Below are 23,950 nucleotides of genomic sequence, written 5' to 3'. Positions count from 1 at the left end.
GATGCTGCAAGCGGGAGTGGGCAGGGAGACGGAGGAGGTGGGGGGGAAACCGGCGGAGGGGGCAGGACCTGCCGCCTAACAGCAGCGCTGCTCTGGCGCCCAGCCAGCCACCAGCAGACCTTACAGCCGTTGCCGCAAGCGCCCATCGACTGTGAAGACCAGGTCGCAGGTGACCTGGGTTGCTGTCCTCTCCCCGCCAAGGTGAGTCCTGACCTTGAATTCTCTTCCTCAGAATGACTCAAGGAGGCTCCTCTCCAACCACCTCTACGAAATTGCCGGGGCTGATTCTGCCAAGCCAGTAATAAATGCTTGATTGGATGTGGGTGCTGACCCCACCACCCAGGAGGCCGCAATGGGGCACCCAGGGAAGCAGACCATACCCTCTGGCTTGTGGCTATACCAGCAGCCTCAACTGGGTCTCCTTTCTCTCTCTCTTCTCTCAATGCCTTTGGCAATAAGGGACAGCTCTCCTGGTTCTGCAGGCAATCAAAAACAGCACCACCCAGCAGCTCACACACACTTCTAATTCACTCATTAGCATCCATCCAAATAGTCAAACATTCGAGCATTTATTAAGGCTTAGTATATGCCAGGACCAACAGAAGATAAAACAGCATTCCTACACTCATAGAGCCCTACACTCATAGAGAAGATAGTCTAGTCGCTGAGACAGATATTAAAAATAAAGCAAGGTAATTATAATTGTGACAAGGATATTAAAGATAAGAGGTGCTACAAGAATGCACACAGGTACCCTAAACTATCTTGGCAGTCAGGAAAGGCTTCCCTACGGAAGTGACAGTTGAGCTGATGAGGAATGAAGAGAAGTCATCCAGGGGAAGGCAAAGTTCAGGCAAAGACCCTGGTTATTAAAGTGTAGGTCTGCTCCCATTCACACGTGGAGATAATCAAGCAGACAGTGAAATGCCATGCCCGAGACACCTAGGTCTTTGTCCAGGAGGGGCGTGAGGCAGCTTACAGGCCCTGGAAGAGAGCCTGGCCATCTGTCCAAAGAGGCCCTATGTCTGCTTTCTCATCTCCCCCTGAACTAGGCTGGCCCACCTCATCACTGAGCTCTGAACAGGTAGTCGGGAGCCTTCACTCTGGCTTCAACTCCATCATCAATTGGCTGTGTGGCTCTAAAGAAATCCCTTCCAACTCTCTAGTTTCAGTTTCTCTATCTGAAATGAGGGTTTGGATTAGAACAGTGTTTCTACACTTTTTTTTTTTTTAAACCATACTCCCTTTTGGATAAACATACAACTGTCATTCCTGTTCTGTAGTATCTATGATGACAAGACATCAAATCATTTTCCAAATCAAAAATTATAATATTGAATGTGCTTTTAAAGCTATATATTCCCTTTAAGTATTCACCATTAAAAGATCTCTGCTGAAGATAACTTGGAAGCAGGATTAAAGAAATGGTGTCCAAGCTCCCCCTTTTCCTGTTATCTGTCCCCATTCCTCCAACAGGAACCTAGCCACAAGCACTTATCATCTCCAGCCTCATTTCTTTTATTCTTTCCAGGATAAATTGGCCAGGCAATGAACAGAAGCCGTAGGTCATCCAAAAGGCATGCTGTGGAAGACTCTTTTGAATGATAATTTCCAGTGATGCTGGGAAATAGACACTTTGAAGGAAGCACATAATGTTCCTGGGGACAAATTAGCTATATGATTTAAAAGCCTTAAAAATGTACTATCCTTTGAACCATCAATTCTCCATCTAAGAATTTATCCTCAAGACATAATTATGGATGAACACAAAAATTTATACACAAGGATTTTTATAACAGCAAATGATTGGTTAATAAACTGTGGTACATCTTTGCAACTGAATATATGCAACTTTAAACCTAATATATAGAATATTTACTGTTGAATAAAACAAAATGAAGGTTACAAGACAAATGATCCCAATTGTGTGTGCATGTGTCTGTGTATAGGTTTGAGAGGGGTGGTAAGCACCTATGGTGGAACGGTACTGTGTTCATTTTTCTTAGGATGACTCAGAACCTACCCCTTGGACCAAAACGTGACGTCACTATGGCTTGTCATCCTCACAAGTAAATCTATTAACCCATATGAAAGTTATAGAAGTTTAATATTAAAACAGAACAGAATAAACCTTACAGACAGGCAAGAACACAGTTAAATTCTCCACCGCCATCCACTTACCATTAGGGATTTGATAGTAATCTTAAAGGTAGAAAGGTTTTTCCCCCAGACTTTTCATTTCATATAGATTTTTTTTAAGTCGTTCTTTCCTTGAGTCTAGTTCAATAGTTTCCAAACTTTAGAGTGCATAAAACTTACTATCCATGGTGTTTGTAGGGTAATCTTGACTTTGGGATTCTTTTCCCTTACATTCTGAGTTTAGAACCTCATCACTGTATGACAGTTCAGAAAAAAAGACTACCAGAAGGATATTTAGCAAAATGTTAACAATACTGGAATTAGAGTTGATTTTTATTTCCTTCCTTGGGATTTTCTGTGTTTTCCAAGTGGTCTGACAATAAATACATACTACCTTCGTAATCAGAAAATAAAATGTTGCTTAAGTGGGTTAAAACCCCTCCAAAAGATAAAAGAAACTATGCCTTGACTTTCAAAGGGGTGACTCCGACCATGCCTTTCACATGCCTTCTCTCTGCCAAGTTCTCGTACTGCCCCAGTTGGTGCCCCAATACCCAAGGACAGACAGTACATTGTCGCTAGGATACCATACAGGAAAAACTGGCAAGAAAATTATTTTTACATTTACCTCCTGGGGTGTGCTTATAATAATGCTTAGAAGCTTAGACTAAAGGGTCCAAAATGAAGCAGCCATGACGATCCGCTAATGGATCTCCTACCCATGAAACTCTCTACCAAATATTCTAGGTTCTTAATAAGCTGAGAACATATAAGGCATATACACCTTTGGTCCTGAGGACCAAAAACTATTCAGCTTGCTTTTCCCAGACCTGATGGTGCCACCAAGCACACTGGCAAGGACCAGCAGAAAAAGGACAGGCCATAAATCAGACTGCGCTCAGCCAGTAACCGATGAGTGATCTGTGCCTCAGTTTCCCCTCTGTTAAATAGCCTAATAAAGGCTCTACTTTTCTTTTAAGGGTGGATATAAAAGCATTAGGATAAAGCGAACAGTAGTATCTCAGTGTAGCATGTTATTATTTAATGAAAGTATATGCTAGGACTTTTGGGAAGAGAAGGAGCTGGCTAGTTGTGAGTTCTTTGGCACAAGGGCAGTAAGCTGCAATTTGCCTCATATGTCAAGCTTTTTGAGAACCTAGAGTGCTCACAAACCAGATGAAGGATGTGAGGTGGGAAACATAACTGTGCTGACTTTCTCTTGTGGCATAACTCATGAACTCCTGAGTCAAGGACAGAAGGTGGGTTAGATGAAAAATCCAAGCTGGAGGCCCAGGTTTCTCAATACACAATAGCCAAAAACCATCAGGGCAGCATCTAAAGATGAGGAATGCTCATATTATCTGGCCACTTAAATTCAATAATCATTAAATCCCCCACCAGGCGTAGCAACTTCATTCTCTGCTCAAAATGAAGCACATGACTTCCAAGCCAGACAGAGATGCCATTACGTTACATTTTAAATCTATCTAGAGTCTAATAAAGTTAATTTTACTGTTATGGCATCTATTAAAACATGGGGCCTTTGTTTAGAGAGTAAACAGAGGGGAGGGAAGCACAGACTTGAAGATCTGGGAATTTTGATTATTCCAGAATTGTTTCTGGAAAGGAGGTAACAAGAACAAACTTGATTTTAAAAAATAATTTTAATGGGACCAAGTGTATAAGAAGGGCTGCTCTTGTTCAACTATCCAGCCCCCTTGAGAACAGACCAGCCTCCCCCTCCCCCTCCCCCACCACACACAGCCAGGCAACAGCTCAGGGACAAAAATGAGGCACCCTGCTTCACCCAAGCAGGAAACATTGAACACACTGACCACGGTAGCCAACTTGGGTCTGGAACTTGGAGCCTAAGAGTCATTAAGAATGGGAAAAAAGCCTACTTGCTCCATGGTCAGAGACTAAAAGCCATGCAAATGAGTTTTGATAAAATGAATAATTAATAAGCAAATATACAGCTTTACACATCTTTTAAAAATCAAGAACAAAACCAAATCACAAAACACCTAATTAGCTAGAATACATGTCTATGACCAGTGATCTTCATACATCCATTTTAATCAAAATAACCTTGGTTGACTGTAAAAAAGCAGATGCCAGGGGTCCACCCCTAGAGAATCTCATGCAACAAGTCTAGGGTGAGCCCAAGAATGTGCATTTTAGCAAACAACCCAGGTGATGTCACTGTTTGTGGTCTAGAGACCACACTTTGAGAAATGTGAAGCTACAAGGCCAGGAGGGCCTAACGCACCTGGCTCCACTTACCTTCTAGCAGGTGTCACCCTCCTGGACTTGAACCCTCCTGGACTTGAATCAATTCATAATGGAAGCTGAATGAATACAACTGATACATCTTGTGAAACCTCAACAAAATTGTAACAAAACTAGGGCGTGATGAAGAACGCCAGAAAAAAAGAAAATAGGAAGCACTTAGCACATAGGAAGTGCTCTAAAACTGTTACCTTTTAGAAGAATGAGGATAGTGAAATTTTGATACCTGTCTAGTCTCACCTTGTACTCATAAGCCAGGTATAAACCCCCTAAATTCACTAGTGTTATCACCAAAAAACTGCACAGACTCAGCCAGACATGAGTTAAAAATCTGGGCTCACCCACTTGCCAGCGGTGTGGCCCTGGATAAGTTTTTTCTTCTCTGAGTCACTCTATCTGCTCAACTCTAAAATGGGTTTAAAAAAAAATCTATCCCCTTAATGTTATGAGGAAGAAATAAAGAATTGTGAAAATGTGTGGGACATAGTAGGTACTAAATAATTGGCAGCTATCATTACTTAGTCAATGGATAAACATTTACTAAGGCCTTTTATAAATCAGGCACTGTCAGCACAGGTGATACAGTAGTGACAAAAGAGACAGAGGGACAAAAAGACAGATAACAAACAAGTAAATAATTTCAGAGATTGATGTCTGCTATGAAGAAAATAAAACAGTGATGTGACAGAGTGAAATGGTGGTTCACAGTATGTATCAGGAAAAGCCTAAGATGTGGCATTTAAACTAAGATCTTGTGGAGGAGCACTTCCAGCACGAGACCAGGTGGGAACAAACCAAGCGCATTCCTGGGAAGGAAGGACAGTAAAGCTAGAACTCAGTGACCAGTGGGATGGGCGGTAAAAGAGGAAACTAGGGAGTCAGAGAGCGAAGGTTATGGAGGCCGTGTAATACCTAGTGAGAGTTTAGATTCTCTTCCAAATGGCAATAGGAACCATAGAAGAATTTAAAAGAAAAGATCGTGCCATGGAAGAGGCATGATCTGATTTGCCTTTTTAAAAGACTTTTGTAGCTGCTATTTGGAGAATGGCTTGGGGGTTGGGGACAAGCCATTAGAACTGTCCTAAGAATGTTACATGTATGATCTCTTTTAATCCTCATGAAAACTTAAAAAAAATTTTTTTTTTATTTTTGGCTGCATTGGGTCTTCGTTGCTGCGCGCGGGCTTTCTCTAGTTGAGGCGAACGGGGGCTACTCTTCGTTGCAGTGCGCAGGCTTCTCATTGCAGTGGCTTCTCTTGCTGCGGAGCACGGGCTCTAGGCACGTGGGCTTCAGTAGTTGCAGCACGTGGGCTCAGTAGTGTGGCTCGTGGGCTCTAGAGCACAGGCTCAGTAGTTGTGGCGCATGGGCTTAGCTGCTCCGCAGCATGTGGGATCTTCCCAGACCAGGGCTCGAACCCGTGTCGCCTGCATTGGCAGGCAGATTCTTAACCACTGCGGCACCAGGAAAGTCCCATGAAAACTTTTTATATGAGTACTATTATCATCCCGATTTTACAGACACCAAACCCAGGCATAGAAAGATTAGGTAACTTGCTCATCACAATAAGTGGAGGATCCAGTATGCAAACCCAGATGGTCTGACTGCAATGCCTCTCTACTGCCTTTGAAAAGAAGTAGGGAGAACTAGCAACACTAGGTAAGGAGACTACTGCAGGAGTACAGGCAAGAGAGGGTGGGGGCTGACCAAGACGGCAACAGAGAAGATGCTGAGGGGGATTCAGCTGTGCAAAATGTCTTGGTAGCAGAGCCAACAGGACTCACTGATGGGATTTATGACAGGGGTGCAGGAAACAGACAAGCAAAAAAGACTCCCAAGTTTTTGATCTGAGCAACAGAGTGGATGGCAGTGCAGTTTCCTGAGATGATTAAGACTGGGGAAGAAAAAAAATCAGAGCGGGGAGGCATTAAAATCAACCAAGAACTCAGTTTTGTACTTGTTAGGTTTGAGGTGTCTATTAGACATCTGAGTGGAGAAGTCCTGAAGGCAGTGAGCTGTGTCAGTCTCCACTCAGGGGAAAGGTCAGGGCTGGAATTGTAATCAGAGGCATCTCATCATCACGTGACTCCTTACTTAGTGTATGTGTATTTGTGAGGGTGGAAGAGGAGGACTCTTCCAGCTACGGACCTCTGGTTTGTTGTAATAAGCCAAGGCAGAGCTGCATTTCAACACAGGACTACAATTTGCTCTGAGGCTGAAAGCACCCTGCCCAGCCTGCCCTCTGTGATCCAGTAAAGTCTGCATGCCAGCCCCATCCTCTAAACTAGCTTCCTGGGAGCCTATGTAGACAGAATTCTTTCAAGATGACCTCCAGCATGCCAGATCCCCGGAAGGCAACAGAGGCTGGAGGTCCTAGAGGAGAGGCTGGAAATAGGAGCCGTGGAAGGAAGTTTATCGGGCATCCTGCCAGCTTGTGAGAAAATGACTTCTGCCTCCCTCTTCCACTTCAACACTCCTTTTTTCGGTCCTCCTATCATCGAAGCCCATACGGGTGCGAGTCCCTGGAATTGCTCACAAGGGCCAGGGTGTGATAATAATAAAAGGGTTTCCAAAATAGCCTCCCACATTCAGGCTTCCCAAATGCCCAGCTGACCTCCAGGCTACACCATTTCCAGAAATATAGCAACCTCGTTTGATAAAATACTTTCAGTACTGACACCACCTTGGCTCAGAGGAAGTGGGTGTGTGCTAGAGGTCAGGTAGAGGTTGGAAGGAAAAGAAAGGCAATTTTTAAAGTTCAGCTGAAATGTCAGGAACACGAAGCTGCCCATGTTTACACAGAGCTTTCCAAAACTGAGAGCAGCTTCCAAGCAGCTTTAAAAAAATGGCTACACCAACCTGTCCAATGAAGTGGCTTTTTAGCTTAACAGAAATAGTACCAGGCTGTTCTCATTCTCCTGTCTCCTTAGGCTTAATCTCCTAGTATAATTTATATTCTTGCTGGTGCTGATTGTTTTCTTCTTCATTCATATTTTATGCCTTTCTCATAAGCTGCTTCGAATCCACTGTGTAACAGGATAAAGCAACAGATGAATAAACAAATAGTGCACAGTCTTGACATTCCTGGATACTAAACTTTCAGATTTATGTAATCAATAAAGGTTGTTTACCATGGATATTAACTGGAGGTTAGGGGGAGGAAATGCCCTAATTAATATGTAAAACCCTTAAAAATTTTGATCTCTTGTTTAAAAAAAAAGAGAGAGTGAGAGAGAATCTGGTAATAATTAGCACCTACATTTTTTCATATTTTTTGTCCCTAAATGCCTGACCAATAATTTATAGGGCAAGTGGGTGAAATCTTATGTCCTATATCTGTATGGATGATTTTGTGGCTCTTACCATTCAAACTAGGAACAACAGGATGCTAGTTCAATAACTGTGCTACTTCATCTTCCAAATAAGACTTGTCAAAGCCACTGAAGGAAATCAGAATAAGACTCAATCTAAATCTAACCACAAACAAAGCTGGAATCTGTCAGTCATTTTCTGGCATAGAGAGGTAAAGGCATGTCAATGCCCACTGCTATTCTCTCGTGTCCTTCTAAATGCAGAAACAAGCTTTAGAATATGAAATAGCCAGCAGCCTGGGAACACAACTTTGGAGACATAAAAATTATTAGGTTTTCTAAATCACTGCATGAGCCAAAATCCTTACTGAGACTAGTGGGACATTTACAAGCATCCCCTTAAATGCCTTCTTCAGGAACACTCTCTAACATAAACCTGAATATAGCAATTATTCAGATCCCCAAGTGCAGGCAGCAAATGTTTTTGAGGAGGCTCATCCTCAAGGGAGCAAAGGAAAAGTGCTATTTTTTTAATCACCAGAAGTCGCTGGAACCAGTATGTTCGCACTCTAGAGCACACAGTGATGACAGATGCTTATAAGGCGCACGCTGAGGACTTGTAACCTTGTGGAAGAACAGACAGATCAAATTATGCCTTGTTGCAGTTTGAAATGTGTTTTACTGCCTTCTAATTTTCTGAAGATTGACATTCCATGCAGTACACGGTAGGTGGCAACACTGAGCTATAAGAATCTCCCACTTGCCAGCCTTGCGGAATAGACAAAGTTTAATATAATAATAAATCCCATTCTAAAAATTAGGTCTCTATTAAAAGAATGACAACAGGCAACAGGCACAAAGTAATTAAAAATACATGCCTGACAAATTTGGAATCAAACGCACCATCAAACGTTATGTCCTGGCATATTGTCACTTCCTGCCTCCACTCTCCCAATCACTGGGCGAATCCAATTATTCCTGAGACACCCTAATTGTGCCTCTCTTCTCCCTGTCCCCCTAGTGACTTTTAAGAAAATAATATTCAACTTTAATGCGCCTGCACTTCAGAAGACACTGTGACAAGAGCAATAAACACATTCTCTGTGTGCAAAAGCCAGGACAAATGAGTTCTGAGACTGCCTTGGCCAACCCTAGGTGTGGGCTTTCTTTCCCCAACTCAAGAGAGACCGGAATGTAACAGCTGTCAGAAAGCAGCAACGGCCTGTGCCAGAAATACCTTGCTGCGCAGCTCTAATTGCCAAGAGATAAGAACCCATAACTCACACAGACACTTGTGGCTCAGGCTCAGACACAGCAGGCAGAAAGGAAACAGCATGCACTTGTGTCAGAGAGGCCTACACTCTGACTCTTACCAGCTATGCGACCTTGGGCAAGCCCTCCACTTCCCCTGAGCCTCAGTTTCCCTCATCTGGGAGGACGAGCATCAACGTGTACCAAATGCCTACTACAGGACTGGACTTACAGCGGGTGCACAATGCCCCGGAGTTATTATTATTAACAATCTCTGAAGGGTACAGTGGAGTTAAATGAACTTGGAGATACTGCGAGAACTATGGTAGTCAAGCTCTCTGGACAAGAGATTTGTACCTTTGAAAGAACCTTGATTTTCTGTGAGAGCTCTGTAAGAATCACATAAAATCCCTGGCTGCTCTTGCCTATTCATTTGTTCAAACAAGTATGTACCGAGGGCTCACAGTGTGCCAGGATTATGCCAAGCACTGAAGACAACATGGCCCTGGCCTCATGGGACTTAAAACCTAGTGGAGAAGACAAGCTTTCAAAATAATCTCATTAGTAGATGTAAATGTACATCTGTGATAAGTACCACAAAGGAGAGTTCCATGGCCATCTGTAACATGGCCACCTGAAATGAGAAAATTAGTCCCGTCTGAGGAGCTGCAGGATGACGAGGACTTAATAAGACAAAGAAGAAAGCTAGAGGACACTGTTCTCCATACCCTCAGTGGGCTCGACGTAAGAAATTTAACTTAAAGGAACAAACTAGGAGGCATTTAGTTTCCTCTTAATGACTAGGGTGTTCTTCTTCTCTAACAGTAAAATCCAGAAAACCTACTCTCTTCCCTTTTTTGTTTTGGCTACCGGGAAGCTCCAAGTCAAATGTGAAGCTCAGCAGTAATGCAGACCCTTAATGCATGCATATTTACACTCTTCCCATCCCCCTTGGTTTGTCTTCTTCTTTTTACTTATATTTTCCCTAGTCCTGATTTCAAATTCCTATTTCTATTTTATCATTGTATCTATTATTCATGAATCCTTGGTGAAAGGAGACAGGACACAAATAGAGACTTATTAATACTCTTTCTAAGGCTAAGGGGCTGAGCTGGAAAGAATTAACAAGCTTGCCCTTTGTGTCCCCGCCTGGTGTGTTACCCCAGAGGCAGAGAAAGACATGTGGCTTGGTCCACTTTTATATAAGCAGTGCATTCCTTGTGGTTTGAGTGATCTAGCACAATAGTGCTTTTTTTCAGAGACACTTTATCACGTTATATTTCTACCCTAACAAGCAGCTTTCCTTTTGCTCATTTTTCTCTGAAACATTCAATGACCTATATTTACAGTGAACCTACATTCTGGATATTCCAGGATAGGTGCCCCCTCTCTTTCTAAAAAGTTTTTTTTTTTTTTTTTTGCAATTTTCTGTTTAATAAAGGCAACTCATGAAATATATAACTGGACTTTTCCTTTTATACCTCTGAAAGGCATGATATATACACATAGATTCTTCATCAGACCATATGTCATGATTTCTGGATCAGAAAATAGTCACTCTCCTCTTAATGATGAATTAACGTTCACATGGTAAAGGCTGAAAACAGGATAGAGATGAGGAGGAGATGTGGGAGAGACCATTACCAGTTTTCAGTTTATCTGCACCTCATTAAAAAAAAAAAACAAAACAGGATGTTTTATGTGTAAAAAGTCCATTTTTTGTAGAAAACTACTCCACTTCCTGGGAAGATGAAATCTTTGTAAATGAAAGTTAGGCATAATTCCAAGAACTGCAAATTGTGGCTCTTCTCCTTATTTGGTCCTGGCCCCCTTTACATGATGAAAACTTGAACTGTCTCCCCCAGGAAAAAAGACATAAACACAATTTTGGCCAGTTTTAGGGGATTTCAAAAAGCTTCTCAAAGTCCATTCATGAACTTCGGAGGCAGAATTTCCCCAAGAATGGAGCAAATAAATACCTGAGGGTACCTGAGATGGCAGTGCGGCAAGAACACTTGAAAAAATATAAATGCTATAAATAATAGTTATACATAATGTAGCTAAGAACTATGAAGGCTAATAAATATGAATATAAAATCATTTTTTTAAAATCACTTATTTGTTTTTTTTTAAGTGAGTCAATTTTATATGGCTATTATAAAAATGCAGAGGTGGAACAGGAATGCCTAAAGTTTGAATGCCTGAAGTTTAGGGAACACTGCACAGAGGAGTCACAAAATCTAAATTTAAAACACTGCAGATACATTCTGAAAGTCATTAAACATTTGTCGAAACCCATAGAATGTACAGCACCAAGAGTAAACCCTAATGTAAACTATGGACTTCAGGTCATAATGATGTGACAATGCAGGTTCATCAATTGTAACAAATGTGCCACTCAGGCGGGGGATGTTGATAACGGGGGAGGCTGTGCACATGTGGAGGTGGGGGGGATATGGGAAATCTCTGTACCTTCTGCTCAGTTATGCTGTGAACCTAAAACTGCTCTAAAAAACAGTCTATTTTTTTTAAAAAAGTCACTCTCATAAAGCAGCTCATTCAAGGACACTGGTTTTTCCTTTTCTCTCTCCTCATGTTCTCCCAGACCAGCTGGCTTGGCAACACATACCCCATGTCACTCTTAGCCCTCCTCCCGGCTTTCCTTCTATTCCCAGCCAGAGGATTCCAGTACTGCTGCAAAGATTATGAAGAGTTAAAGGCTGCTCTGGCGCAGGCGGCATGTATGGGGTGAAGGGTAGGGATTTCCCTGAGCTGCCTGTACAGAGGTAACTGACCAGGGTGAGGCGACAAAGACCAGCTGCATTTCACTGACACCCGGGATCTGATGAGACCCAGACTTCGCCATAGGAAGTGAGTCAGAAACCGAGGAGCTCAGACAATGCGCCAACAGAAGCCAGGGCCACTGGAGGCTGGGACAAGAAGGGTAGGGAAGAGCCACCATTCAGACAGCCTGCGTGGGTCTGTCTCCCCTTCACAATCACGACCTTAGAACTACTCACTCAATGCCCCTCTCCCCTTCTGGGCTATAACTTCCAAGAGAAGGACCACTTATATCTTTGCTCAGCCCCGTATCTCCAGGCCCTCGCACAGTGCCTGGCACACAGTAGGCACTCTGAAGGAACGGAAGAAGAGTGGCTAGCACAGGTGCTTTGTACCAGTAGATGCTCAGGAAATGGTTCTGTTAAAGCAAATAAGCTGTTTATCGTTAAAAAAAGAAAAGAGCAAATGAATCCAGAGAACACAGTCCCTTTGCTTTTTCACTTCCTGTAGGCAAGTCCAAGGTAGCAAACAAAATGGAGGAGTGATTGAAACCAAAATTAAAAGCTGGCTGTGGCTTCCCCAGAGCTGGCCGAGTGGTCCAGACATAGGTGTGCTCCTCCATTAGCCACTTGGCTCTGAAGTCATTTCAATCTACTCCATCCCCAGAAAAGGGAATTTAAGGATAAGTATGGCACTGAGACTCAGGTACCCCCACTCTCTGGATAAACAATGTGGTAAAGGAGTGACATGCCTCTCTCCGACTCAACCCTAGCACCTGTGTCCAAGAAATAAATACACTCAGAAGAAAAAGTATTAGCGGCAATGTCAGGGTGAGTGCCCCTCCTGGCTGGGTGGGGCAGCAAGTCTCTTGAAGTCACAGCTGCCCTTTAGAAACGGGCGCCCCAAGGTGTTGGGATGATCAGGTACCCCTCGCTAGGGTTTCCTTACCTAGATGGACCAAATGTTGATGACCAAACAAAGGCTCCATCAACTCAGCTGGAAGCAGTCTTCAAAAACAACGAACCCAAGAACCATCCCTTTACAACATCCCTGCTGACTGTCTAGCTTGGACAACCCCAATGATGAGGGACTCCTACCTCTTACCTCTCAAGAAAACCTTCTCCATCTTTGGGAACCTCTACTGAAATTCTGGATCTCTATTTTTCTCTAAAAAGAAAGGATTCCAAGGCACTCCTGAACCACCTAGCCCGTGGAGAGAGGCATCACAGGAGAACATGATTCAGTTTTCCCTTACACCAGCCTGGGGAACTTTCAGTTTTACAACCACTGACTTCCAGAATCTCCAAAACTAGAAGTGATGGCAAAAATAGCTAACACTTAGAGAACACTTACTACGAGTCAAACATGCTACGAGCTTTACAAGCATTGTCTCATTTGGTATAACACTGAATGCCCACACTCTCCTTTGTGGAAGACATTATAACTTTAAAAAAAAAAAGATAGGGCTTCCCTGGTGGCACAGTGGTTAAGAATCCACCTGCCAAGGCAGGGGACACGGGTTCGAGCCCTGGGCCGGGAAGATCCCACATGCCGTGGAGCAACGAAGCCCGTGCACCACAACTACTGAGCCTGTGCTCTAGAGCCTGCGAGCCACAACTACTGAGCCCACGCACCACAACTACTGAAGCCCGAGCGCCTAGAGCCCGTGCTCCGCAACAAGAGAAGCCACCGGATGAGAAGCCCGCACACCGCAACGAAGAGTAGCCCCCGCTTGCCGCAACCAGAGGAGAGCCCACGTGCAGCAACAAAGACCCAACACAGCCAAAAATAAAATAAATAAAAATTAAAAAAAAAAAAGATAGTATAACTTTTTTATACATGAGGAAATGAAGCCTTAGAGAGTTAATATAACTTGCCCAAGGTCACACAGTGAAGAGGTAGGTGAGCTAGGAATGAAACCCAAGGTTTTGTATTTGCTTTGTTTTGTTTTGTTTAGCAGTAGAAAACTTTAAAAAAATAGACTCATTGTCAAAACCCAATAAATAGGGCGATTGGGATTGACATGTATACACTGATGTGTATAAAACTGATGACTAGTAAGAACCTGCTGTATAAAAAAATAAATAAAATAAAATTTAAAAATTAAAAAAAAACATCTGGCTCAGTTTTGGCTTCCAACAATTAAAGTTGCACAGTAATGAAATCAGTTGTCTCACAAAAAAGTAGTGAGATCATTGTAAATGGAAATATACAGGCAGGTGCTAAAAACTGTGAACTGTAGGACTGTCAGTGTTTTTCAACCCTAAAATAAAATAAAATAAAATAAAAAACCCAGTAAATAAAATAAAGCAGCACTGTGCATGCAGGTCCCTAAGGTAGTGACATACTCTGATTATACTTAATAAATATACCTTGAATTCCTCTACTAAAAGTACCTCTCTCAAAGAGAGTTTTACTGCTTTGTTCACTGCTGTGGCTCGTGCTTAGAACAGCACCTGGCACATAAAAGGCACTCAAAAATATTGTTGACTGAATGAATCCAATGTTCATAGAGTATTTACTATCTTCCAGGCACTGTTCTAAGGACCTTCCAGGTATTAGCTCAATTAACCTCACAACAGATCCTATTGTCCCCATTTTATAGATAAGGAAACTGAGGTACAGAGAGGTCAAGAAGCCTTCGCAAGGTCACACAGCTAGTAGGTAGCAGAACTGGTATTCAATCTGGGGTGAGACTTTGTGTCCTTTTAACTATATTGAACTCTTCTATTCCCTTAGTTTATAATAGGAGAAAGATCTGAGGCCTACAGAAGGGAGACAGTTTGCCACAGAAACAGTAAATGGCAGGGGACCTTGATCTCCCAGGATTTTACTATTAACTATTTGTGTACCCTGGACATCCTGCCCCTCCCCTCCTTTTTTTTTTTTGCCATGCTGTGGGGCACGTGGGATCTTAGTTCCCTGACCAGGGATCAAACCCACACTCCCTGCCTTGGAAGCTCGGAGTCTTAACCAAGGACCACCAGGGAAGTCACGTGGACATCCTGCCTTTTAATTTCTCCTTTTTACTTCTCATAATCCCACCATGAGGTAGACACAAGAGGTTTTAGCATTGCCACTTTGGCGATGAAGAAAATGGTCTGAATTCCCAGGAAGGCTGCCATTTAGGGAGAAATTCAGTGACCAGTGCCCACTCCAACTTGGCCATTGCTTAGGAGCTAAATCTGCTTTTCTTAGTCTCGCTGTGTGAATGCCTGGCTGGGCCTCACACACTGTAATCACCAAACAATATCAGGGGAAGAGAAAGAGAAAGCGGAGGGCTAGAGAAAGGCCAAAAATGATTAGGAAAAAGGGTAAGCAGTGCTTCTATTGCTATTTCATAGCAGTTTCATCCCAAGTCCACAGTTAAAAAATGAACTGCAGTGTCCACTATAAACTGCGGTCTTCTGGCTTTGCAGCTCTGCAATAAAAATCCAATCTGAGCAAAGCAATTTCTCGCTTAGGTTTCCTTCTTGCCCCTCCTAGAGATGTTAGAAGACTCTCTTTTAAAACAGTAGATAAGCCACAAATGCCCTTCAGACCAAATTTCATGAAATTCCCACTACAAAAAAAAAAAAAAAAGCACCAGTGATAATAATACCGCAAATATTCAAGGTTGAGTTAAATGATTCAGAATAACTGTTCTGGATGGTCACCTCAAATATAAAACATGGGGCTTTCCTGGCAGTCCAGTGGTTAAGACTCCACGCTTCCACTGCAGGGGGGTGTAGGTTTGATCCCTGGTCAGGGAACTAAGATCCTGCCTGCCATGCAGCGTGGCCAAAAAGAAAAAAAAGAAGTAAAACCCAGCTTTTGAATTTGCAGGGTAAAGACCATGAACTTTTTGAACTGGCCCCCAACACTGACTTAAAACCTAAAGCAACAGTGTCTGATGAAATATAATGCGAGCCACATATGCAATTTTAAACTTTCTAGCAGCCATATTAAAAAGGGTAAAAAGAAACCAGTACAATTAATTTTAATAATATACCTTAACTCAATATATCCAAAATATTATCATTTTCAACGTGTAATTAGTATAAAAGTTATTATTGATATATTTCACTTTTTTTTTTAGTATTAAAAATAAATCTGTTATGTATTTCAAATTCACAGTACATCTCAATCCAGACTAGGAGAATTTCAAGTCCTAACCAGCCACATGCGGCTAGTGGCTACCTTTTTAGTATAGCACAGACCTCAAGCTTTCAAGTCCCAATCATAAATGCCTGGCATGGTCTCCCCTCCACAGACAGACCAAAGCTCAGAATCAGAGGCTTTTTAACGGCAGAGAATTTGCTCTTAGGCCAAAGCACAGGCCTTTGTTACTTATTTTACATCATTAAATCCTATGAGAATCAACTGCAGGCTTAAAAGATCTGTTGTATTGCAGTGGTAACTCTGATTCAATCATTAGGGAAGGAGTGGGACTGGGAAAAAGGGATTATTATAATGAATAAATAGGAATGATAATCCCTTACTTTTACTGAGCCCACATAGAAGTGTTCTCACCCACCATCTCATCAGATGCCCATGCCTGATAACCCTGGGACTACCAGAGCCTTAGTGACCAAGAGGTCACCCAAGTAGACAGAGGCAGCACCAGGAAAAACTAAGCCCAGGGCTTAGCCTCAGAGTCCTGATTCTGTCCTGGGTTCCCTAACTGAGCCCCAAAGGAGAATTACCTGGAGGTACTTATTTAAAACACAGACTTGCAGGCCCTGTCCAGATATACTGGAGCAGTTTGGGGTAGGGCAGAAAGGCAGAACCCAAGGATCTGTATTTTAAAGACATTTCCCAGGTGATTCTGATGTTGCCTATCTTTGGGAACAACTGCACCAAATCACCTTACAGGTATTAAAATGCCTCTCCTTTAAAAAAAAAAAAAAAATCCAGTGTGCAAAATCCATACTTGATAAAACAGCGTGTTACTCTTCACCCAGCAGGCTCCTTTCACTGATGAATTGAACTGCTGGAGTTACTCCTTTCACTTATGCTGAGGCGTGTTACAACAGACAGGTTCATAAGACTTGTTGGATTCACGCTGAGCAAATTGTTGGAGATGTTTTTCTGTGCATTTTCAGTGACTTCCCTCCAAGGATCCTGGAGAAATTTTCTTCTCTGACTTTGATAACAATTACAAAAGCCAATATTTATTGAACAGTTACTATGTTCCACAAATATACATTATTTCATTTAAACCTAAACAACAATCCTATTAGGTTGGTGCCATTATTATGCCTCACCCAATTTACAGATGAGGAAGTTGAGGCTCAGAAGAGTTCACACTTTGAATCAAGCTTAGTTTGAAGTAGGTCTGTATAATGCAAAAGCTTCATTATCATTATTCTTCCTAATACTAAAAATCACTAGATTTCTTCCCAGCATCTAGTGTGTTCTGACCTTACAAACACTGGATGGCCATTAACAGATTCAGCTCACTTTTACACAGGTGCTCCTCCTCTGTTATCCCACAGTTCACCAAACTTGCCTCTGTACTTGACTCTTGTCTGCCTTCTCCAACAGCCTGAGAGTTCCTTAAGGATTATACACCTGTCACACGTATCTCTGTACCCTTGAACTTCACAAAGCCCTGTAGTACTTGGTAAGTGTAGGACGAATGGATGGATACAAGCCTGATAGGAGAAGAGGGAGATCTAGATCACTGGACTTTATCAGCTGAATAAACGGAAGCTCCATATGGTTTCTAAGAAGGGGACAGGATAAAAACTTTGATCCAGGAGTATCTGGCACTATCTAGAGGTGAGGGGCTGTGTGGGGACATGTGGCAGCAGGGAGCAGGGTTGGCCCTACAAACAGCATATCTGAAGGGAAGAGGGCTTGCTTCAGCAAAGGTCATATTAAAGGCAATTTCAAAGGAATCAGGGACCTGGGTCTAGGAAAAGGCTGGACCATGGGCCCAGTAGGGACGTGATCAGGAGCAAAAGTCCTACAAAGTCTTGTACTTTCACTCTCTGGCTCAAAGGACATCCCTACTTTGCTCTCTCATTTAGTTCACGGGCGTATTTGGCTTTATTTTTAAGGGAGTATCCTTAAGGGCCATCCCTGTCTGCTTATGACCAAGCCACAGACAAGAACCAGCCTGATTCCTTCCCTGGTGGTTTCCTTGGCCTCCTCATTTACAGGAAAGCCAGAGCCTCCACCATCGGGATGTCGCTCGCTTTCCAGAGTCCTCCTCACGGGGGCAGCAGGAACCATCTGTGGCGCCACCCACACTCTCCCCCTTGGGGTGCATCAGCTGCTGGCTGCTGCCAGAGACCGAAAGGGAACTGGCACCCACTTGAGCCACAGTCCAGTGGGCCCAAAGCTGAGGCTTCCAGGTTTTCTCCCAGGACCTTCTCCCAAACAGTACAGTCACTGGATAACCAGCCTGAAGAGGACTGGACACCCGCCGGAGCCAAAACCCTGAAAACCAACCCCTCCACCTCTTAAAGTGTGAAACCCTCCTTCTTCACTTCACATCACAAGGCAGGATCAACCTTAAAGTGAGGATGGACAGGAACTTTGAAATTGAACACTGAATATTTTTAAGGGTTAGGAATCACTGGGATTTTTGTTTGTTTGTGTTGACTTTTTTGATGTGTTCAAAGAATCTCACTTCAAGTGTCTCCCAAGAGGTTCACAGCATCGGGATGCACAGAGGGCGCCACAAACCTGCCCAAAAGCCTGACTTCAGTGCCTGATTAGAATGGCAAATCAGGGTATTTGAAGGCAAATCAGTTTGTGAAGTGAAATTTCTGTAGAAAACAGCAAAGAGTACTCATTACTGACAGGCCCCAACTTGCTGTGGGTCTTAATGAGCATTCTGTTAGACTCAGGCTCTGGCAACACACACCCACCATGCAGAGGAGACCTGGGGGAACATTCCCTCAGCCACCTCTCTGCTCGGTGATGGACTTTCCTCTCTGCTGATCAAAGTGGAGAAAGAAGGAGTCATTCTCAAGTTAAAAAAAAAACCCATCCCAGCTGAGGAATTCGCAGGTCCTTAATCCCTTGGTAAAAGGGCAAAGCTACTGGGTCATCTGCGCTGATGGTTCCAAAATGCAGCTACATCAGCATCAACAAGCTCCCCTGGGAGCTTGTAAAGCATACAGATGCCAGGGCCCCACAGGACCTGAGGAGCTGTAGCATTTGTAAGCCCCAGTGGTGACCACTGAAGAGGCTACTGTATTTTCAAGTAGCTGGCTGTAAAAATATATCTGAATGTATCACACTGCCTCGCCCTCTATTTCCCTCACACCAGGAAGGTGACAGCAGTCATAGCAATGAGAAGAAAGGAAAATAGTAGGACAGCATCTGCACAAATACATATATATATATACATATATATACATACACACACACACACACACACGGCTGGGTGAGCTGTGAGGCAGGATGAAGGACACACACACACACACCAGCCTCTAGCAAGTTCACAGGAGCTGGAGAAGATTAAAAAAAAAAGCACAGACACTTGAAACAAGATACACTTTCACATTAAACATGGATCACACCTCTCAGAATGGCCATCATCAGAAAATCTACAAACAACAAATGCTGGAGAGGGTGTGGAGAAAAGGGAACCCTCTTGCACTGTTGGTGGGAATGTAAATTGATATAGCCACTATGGAGAACAGTATGGAGGTTCATTAAAAAACTAAAAATAGAACTACCATATGACCCAGCGACACATGTACCACAATGTTCATTACAGAACTATTTACAATAGCCAGTACTTGGAAACAACCTAAATGTCCATCGACAGATGAATGGACAAAGAAAATGTGGTACATATATATAATGGAATATTACTCAGCCATAAAAACAAATGAAATTGGGCCATTTGTAGAGATGCGGATGGACCTTGAGTCTGTCATACAGAGTGAAGTAACTCAGAAAGAGAAAAACAAATATCGTATATTAATGCATATATGTGGAATCTAGAAAAATGGTACAGATGAACCTATCTGCAGGGCAGGAATAGAAAGGCAGACGTAGAGAACGGATGTGTGGACATGGGGGGAAGGCGAGGGTGAGATGAATTGGGAGATTAGGTTTGACATAAATACAGTACCATGTGTAAAATAGATAGCTAGTGGGAACCTGCTGTATAGCACAGGGAGCTCAGCTCAGTGCTCTGTGATGACCTAGATGGGTGGGATGGGGGGGGTGGGGTGGGAGGGAGGTCCAAGAGGGAGGGGATATAGGTATACATATAGCTGATTTACTTCACTGTACAGCAGAAACTAACACAACACTGTAAAGCAATTATACTCCAAATAAATATAAATAAATAAATAAATAAAACATGGATTGAAGTGTTTTAGGACTTGATCATGAGCTCCAGGTTTCCCACAGCCCTCTCCACGAAGCCCTTTCCCAACGTTTTCTCCCTCCACAGTCCCCAGGGATATCCTTAACACAGAGGGAGAAAGGCAGGCCCTGCAGGTGACCGGTCCACACAGATGCCCACACTCCCGCTTCCTCAGCATCACCTTTAGGGTAGGAAGTCACCACTCCTCAGTATGGTGTTCAAGCCCTCATGACCTGAGTCTTTCATGTGCTTCCCTTTGTATATTTCCATCCAGCCAACCCAGATCCCTTGTCATTTCCACACTCTGGATTTCTCACCTCCATGCCTTGCTCACGCTGTTTCCTCCTCCCAGAAAGCCCCCAAGCACCCTTCTCATTACCTTCTCCTCGTCTCTACTTAGCAAGCCTTATCTGTCCATCTGGTTCAGGGTAACCCCCTCACCTCCTTTGTGCTCCCCTCCCATTCATTACTTTCCAAAGCCATGCGTTCCACCCAAGCCTCAACTCCCCCACAGGTGGGAAGGAGTGGACAGGATCATGCTCACCTTCCAGACTTCATCTAGAAGACATTCATGCTTAGCAGCTGAAATGCATTTAAGATTGGCTCACTATCCATTAAACCAGGAGTTCTCAAATTTCAATATGAATAAATTCACCTGGGAGGGGGTTAAAAATGCAGGCTCCAGAACCATACTCCCAGTGATTCTGGTTCAGTAAATCTGGATAGGGCCCTAAAAACCTGCGTTTAAAAAAAAATACCTCATTATACACACATGAATCTGATGTAGACGGTCTGTGGAAAACACTTTGAGAAACATGACTATGCAGTTAACTTACAACAAATCCCCCGAAAACTGTTTGTTCATTCATTTATTGCAATGTCTGACTGCCCACTGTATGCCTGTCCTCGGCACTTGGGGGAGTAAAGAAGAGAGTTAAGGATCAGATCTTGCCCTGAGAGTCTGGCACAGGAGTTAAAAGATAAGTATAAATCACCAAAGTAAACCGAAGTACAAGAAAGAAAGTAGCAAATGCCATCAAAGTACGGCGATCATAAGCCATAAAAATTCAGAGGAGAGAAAGCAACCAAACTGGAGATAGAGAGTAAAGGAAGGTGACCATTCAGAATGATCAGCAAAATGAGGTTCTGAGAAAGACAGTCTGGTCACTAACGTCAAACTCTATAAAGATTGGGGGGAATTAGGCCTGACAATAGCCTTTGGACTTGGTGAGTAGGAGGCCAAGCAGATCTCAGAGTGGAGGGTGAAAGCCAGACAGCAAATGGTTAGAGTGAGTGAGTGGAAGCAGAGGGCCACAGAGAAGGGAGGGAGGGAGGGAGAGCAGAGAACTAAGAATGATTTTCCAGGTGCTGAGAAGGGTTTTTCCTTTTGCTATAGGCCATGCCTTAGCATCTGTGAGGTGAGACAATGGAGAACAAGTGGGCATGGCCCTGACTACCATTACAGGTGAAATCTCAGGTTAAGGGAGAGTAGCCCTCAAAGGGATGGAGGAAGAGCTCCCACACCAATGATGCGAAGAGATGCCCACTCTGGAGAAGGTTCCAGGGATCCATTTCTTCCTGGTAAAAAGATTTCCCCTGATGTTCCTAAAGACACAGCTCTGTGTGTTTGGGGTGGGGGTGGGTAGGAAGGTGATCCTATCCCCTGTTTTCTGGAATACAGACAGGATGTCTGGAGCTCAAGCAGCCATCTTGAGCTTTGAAATGAAAGCCATGTACTAGGGATGGCAGAGCAGACTAGAGCAAAATTAGAATTCTTGGGGACCAGGAGATTTTTGAGGCCAATCTAACAGATCTGAGATGATTACCTCCAGACTTTTGTGTAAAATAGAAATAAATTTCTTTAATTAAGTCTCTGTTATGTCAGGTTTTCTATCATTTGCAACTAAACATAACCCTAACTAGAGCAAGTAAGAATAATGATTTTTAACTTTAAAAAATTCATAGACCTCCACTGTAATGGTTATACCTTTAGTATTTTTTACTGTAAAAATACAAAAGGACAAAGAGCTACTATGAATTCAGTAAGGCATTTTAATTAATTAAATTCAAATATTTTAATTTCATTTTTCACAATGTCATCTACATACATTTGAAAAATAATATTTTTGACAAATGACATATTGTTTATTCAGTCTGCAGATAATGTTTAGTATCCATGTGAATTTGCTGAACCTCTGCAATAATTCTGAGGTTCCTTTCTAGGAATCTACAGCCAAGGTTGGGGGATCCACTGCCCTGAACAAGACAGGGAGGTTTGAGCTATGCCTTGAAGGCTAAGGATTAAGTTACCACACGCACAAGAGGGGACAAACAAAGGGCACTCCAGGCAGAGGGAACAGCTTATGTAGAGGCACGGAGATGATACTATTAGATCCCACTGGATTATACATTCTCATAGACTATTCTTAAACCTTGGTCTTCATCATAGTAATCAGCTAAATGCCTTGTATTGGTTAAATGACTAAATGAATGTAAGAATATATGAGTATGAAGAAACCAAAGAGGGACTTCCCTGGTGGCGCAGTGGTTAAGAATCCACCTGCCAATGCAGGGGACACAGGTTTCATCCCTGGTCCAGGAAGATCCCACATGCCGTGGAGCAACTAAGCCCATGCGCCACGACTACTGAGCCTGCACTCTAGAGCCCACGAGCCACAACTACTGAGCCCATGTGCTGCAACTACTGAAGCCCATGCACCTAGAGCATGTGCTCTGTAACAAGAGAAGCCACCGCAATGAGAAGCTCGCGCACCGCAACAAAGAGTAGCCCTCGCTCTCCGCAACTAGAGAAAGCCCGTGTGCAGCAACGAAGACCCAACGCAGCCAAAAAATAAATAAATAAATAAAATTTTAAAGGAGAAATCAAAGAAAATTATCAGAAAGGTCTTGTGAGTTCTAGAGTGACTGTAATCTACAGGAAGCCTGCCAGTTCAAAAAAAAAAAGAATAAGAGCAATTATGCACACCACCCCAATTTAAAAATTTAATAAGCTTGACCAAATGGTGAGGACCAGGGCTCTTCAGAATGGTAATAAACTAAGACCTTTGGTCACATGATTGAAATATAAGATTTCATTTTATGTTCTATTTTTGCACCAAAATAGACAGAAGAATTTACACTGACAAAGTTTGCATCAGAGCTCTTTACTGGTTAACTTTTAGTGTTTGAATAAATAGTACTGCATTTAAGGGCACAACTTAAGTTACCTCCTAAAGATGAATTTACCTGGTTGATTAGACAATGTTTTTCTAATTTGTGTTTATTTTATTTTACTTTTTTTGTTCAAATAAATGAAAAGTCTATTACTTACTCTGCAGGAACATGCAAAGCAGATTTAGAGGGCGCTTACTTTTCTTTCTCTTCCTCCTCAAGAAACTGGAAAGACGGGAATGTGACAAATCACAAAGGTTTATAAAAGAATAATTTGGCCTTTATCATGATCAGAAAGTTGACTCACCAAACATAAACTTATATAAAGTTCAGAAAATAACCCCTCAGACCCACAGGAAGCTAAACTGATTGGAGAAGTCAGAAAGGAAGTTCTGGGCTTCAGTAGGTAAGAAGAAAACTTAACACAAAGATGAGGTACCTCCACAAGTTAAGAGGGATTTGTAGGGTTTCTCACCCTATATATTTTGTTGAACAATAACAAAATAATCATTAAATAAAATAAAAACATCACCATAAATGTTCTTTTATCCAGCACTATCAGAGCACAGAATAAAAAACTAATAATTATAGAATGCCGTAGTTACTTGAAAGGTCACAGAAATCCTCCAAATAAATTTCTTGGGAAGAGAACAAAATAAAAACAGCTAACAAGAGAGGTAAATATTAGGTACAC

The 23,950-nt window shown here is 42.7% G+C and overlaps 1 protein-coding gene and 1 long non-coding RNA gene across 12 annotated transcripts in view; one reads left to right on the top strand and one right to left on the bottom strand.

The window, feature by feature from the left end:
• PLEKHA7 (pleckstrin homology domain containing A7) overlaps positions 1-23,950 on the bottom strand; it is a 208,063-nt gene that overhangs the window by 132,408 nt on the left and 51,705 nt on the right. The window lies entirely within an intron of this gene.
• LOC309605645 lies at positions 2-23,052 on the top strand. The gene is made up of 2 exons (XR_014231471.1): positions 2-201; positions 1,532-23,052. It is a non-coding gene; the product is annotated as an uncharacterized lncRNA (long non-coding RNA).

This window comes from Balaenoptera borealis (assembly GCF_965194805.1).
Source record: "Balaenoptera borealis genome assembly, chromosome: 11".
NCBI lineage: Eukaryota > Metazoa > Chordata > Mammalia > Artiodactyla > Balaenopteridae > Balaenoptera > Balaenoptera borealis.
Note: the sequence above shows the minus strand (reverse complement) of the source record. Positions and strands in the feature narration are given on the sequence as shown.